The sequence below is a fragment of the Bidens hawaiensis genome, unplaced genomic scaffold, assembly GCF_021521415.1.
Source record: "Bidens hawaiensis isolate Kalapana, Puna unplaced genomic scaffold, B.hawaiensis_p1.1 tig00013292_1, whole genome shotgun sequence".
NCBI lineage: Eukaryota > Viridiplantae > Streptophyta > Magnoliopsida > Asterales > Asteraceae > Bidens > Bidens hawaiensis.
Window position 1 is genome coordinate 347882 of NW_027492123.1, and position 3422 is coordinate 351303.

Sequence of the window (3422 nt, forward strand, 5' to 3'; positions counted from 1 at the left end):
ACTTGTTTAGTATTCTTATCAACAATCTTTCGTTTAACATCATTCTTTTTATCCCCTGCCTTCCTACCTTTAACTGAATCACACATATAATGCTTAATAAACGCCTAAGACTACATTGAGATTAAGTGCATACATGCAGATGATACAATCATCACAAACGATTACAATCATATCCTGAATTAATTGCATAGATGCAGATGATACAATCATAATAAAACGCTTATAAAACCCTTACAACCATATCCAGAATTAATTGCATAGATGCAGATGTTACAATCATCATAAAACGTTTATAAAACGCTTAAGGCCATATCCAGAATTAATTGCATATATGAACAATATACAATCATCATAAAACGCTTTCTAAACGCTTAAGACAATATCCAGATTAACACAATCACAAAACACTTATACAACGCTTAAGCTCAAAATTAAAGCATAATGTCAATAGAAAAATATATAATGATACAAAGAAATACAATATGTTATAATGTCACTTGTCAAAAATTTATTGATTCTTAAAACTCTTTCTTCTTATTTAAACCTTTTTCTATATATATATATATATATATATATATATATATTATAATACATATGAGGCCAAAAAATCTCCCCTGCCTTCTCTCTTAAGAAGCCGTAAAATTAAATGAGTGTTTCACCGTCGGCGACCTTAGCCTTCCATTACATATTATCTCCGGCTACCTATTAAAGTCTATTAAATCGTAGCCTTCTGTTACAAATAATATTTGGCTCCCTATTCAATCGGTTATATTAATTACTCCTTTAGCTACATATCTCCGGCAACCTATTCAATTCTTCATAACATTATACCTTCAATTTTTTCTCCAGCAGTGAGAATCCCATCAATTTTTCGCAGGTATTTGTTTTATTCCCAATTTTGTTGAATCCTATGTTTGGTTATTCTCAATTGTTTGTTTTGTTCTATTGTTAATTGGTTAGTTTTCCTCTGTTGTTAGTTCGTTTATATTATGCACATTAACTGTTCGATGAATTGCCATAATGAAGCAATGTAATTTTTTTTTATCTACAAGTCACATATTAATGCTCAATACTTGGTGTGTATACGGGCTACCGGAAGTATGCTTGTTTTGATATTTTCTGCTATTGAAATCTGTAATGAGACCTCTTGAAATGTGATTCCGGTGCCCTTTGCCTCTTCTATGATCCTGAGGTGTTCATCAGCCCAGGTAATATGTTTCTGTTTCGGTTTCTGTTTCTGTTTCAATAATTTACAGAGCCCTATTTTGTTTCTTGAATAGTTTTTGGAGAAGCTGACTAAGGAGGTCATCAAAAGTAGTCAGCATCGTTCGTGCTTCAATGCTACATGTGGAGGTAATTCATAGCTTCATTAATACATTTATACATGTGATTCCGGCTTTATTGGCTTAATGTGCCTTTGCTTTCGGATTGAAGGTAAGTGGGTGAAAACTCTTTAAACGATCGAAGCTCAACATCACTTCAGATCAGCAACTTTTGCTTGCTGTTTTGTGTAGGGTACCATCACATTTTGTTATTATGGTTCCCAAAATGCCTTACCAGTTGATCTTAAATCATTGTTTATTAATGATGATCAAGAGTCAAGACTCTGAAAATTGCTAAATTAAATGATGAGATTTATCAAGTGCGCCAAATAATGATCCGTGATGTGTAGGAAGCTCCTGGTGTTGGTAAAAATATACGTTCCCATAATACTTATAAATTGAAGCTGTTGGCATCGTAAACATATGTGTTTCATATTTTTCCATTAAATTTATTTGTGCACGTTAATTTTTATGCATTTAGGTGGTTTTAATTTGAGTGGGCCCATGTGTAAACTGCACAACAATCCTCCCATTTTCGATGACGTTGGATGATATACCCGGGATGACAAAAGGCATCGACATCACAAGGTTTTTTCTAAACTTTTGATAATAAATTTTGTATTTTCTAATATGTTTTGGAAACACGCTCTGGGACAGATGGTTGAATGATATAACGAGGTTGGGGGGCTGAACGTGTGAAGAAGAACCTAATGTTTGTTTTTAGATTTTTTAAAGATTAATGCAAGTATTGTTGATTTGTTATTTTTCTGTTGAAAGGAACATGTGAATGTTGTGCCCCGTCACTTGAGAACAGAAGCAGAAACTTTATTTTCGGCTACCCTTACACATGAAGTAAGGGTCTTTGCTATTAATTAACAAATATATAGTATAATTATTGAAAGTATTTGAGCATTTTAAAGTGTTTTGAAAGTATTTGACCCTCATGCCTTCACACAGTTTTCAGGTGTACACATATAATCGGTCGGTTGAGGGGAATTGGCCAAATGTAGATTATGTTGGGACCTTACTCAGTGGGCATGTTATTTTTGCAGTCCAACCAAAGGTATAATTTTTATATTTTAGATGTATATGTCACCAAATGAATGGTATGGTTTGATCTATTTATTACAACAAAATAATGAAGACCATGTACCACACTTGATACCTTTGACACAGTACTTTGGATTTTAAGATAATTTTAGGTTATGCCAATCAATTTAGTGGATACATATTGTTTGTGGGCTTTTTTTTCATAATGGAGAGAAGTGGAGCAAAAGGAGAATGATAAGATTTTTACTAGCAAAAGGAGAATGATAAGGATATGATGAAATTCTTTTACTAAGCAAAACTACAACAACAGTTTCAAAAAAGTTCCAGCAACAACTGCTACGGTATACACAAATGTTTGAACAGCAAAAGGACAAATGTGTTTTGAAAAAGGTTCAAACAGTAGCTTCAACGTTATGACATAAAATTAGTATAAGCAATAGTAAAATGAACGACTAGAGATTACATATGTAATGATAGGATAAAATAGTAGCTTCAAAGTTATGATCATAGGTAACTTATTGACTTGCAATTTAAAAACTTGTACCACTATATGTTTCATTATGCATTTATTTCTACTAGAATTAATACAACAGTTCATTAAATCATTTTTGTTTTAAAACAAAATATATGCTTCTTAGATCATCGGTTCTACCATCCTCCTATATGTTCCAGGTTAGTGATTAGCATGAAGTTATCGTTTGTGATCATGTATTCTATTCAATTCATGTCTAATTTTGTGAGTACCGATTCTAAACAGGTGGTGCACCACCACTGTTGATATATCTCACATCCACTCCACCAAACACAATCCAGGTTTGCCTTATAAATTTCACTACGTTGAATGGATACTTAGTCCAGTAATTGATGATGTTATTAAAATTCATTTTAATGAAAGGTTTATGTGTTGAAGATGCAAAGACAAATGTTCAGTTTTTTTTTATTTTTCAGTTTTGTTTGATTATATATGTGAAGTATTGAATTACAATAGTGTTTGTTGACGTTTTTCTATGTCTACTTTTGAATTCCAATACTTATTTTACATGTATTGGT

The 3422-nt window shown here is 32.2% G+C and overlaps 1 long non-coding RNA gene across 1 annotated transcript; it reads left to right on the forward strand.

Annotated features, from left to right (window-relative positions):
• Window positions 1-635: 635 nt before the first annotated feature.
• On the forward strand, window positions 636-2738 carry LOC143543739 (uncharacterized). The gene is made up of 3 exons (XR_013137134.1): window positions 636-1688; window positions 1804-2174; window positions 2280-2738. It is a non-coding gene; the product is annotated as an uncharacterized LOC143543739 (long non-coding RNA).
• Window positions 2739-3422: the final 684 nt, after the last annotated feature.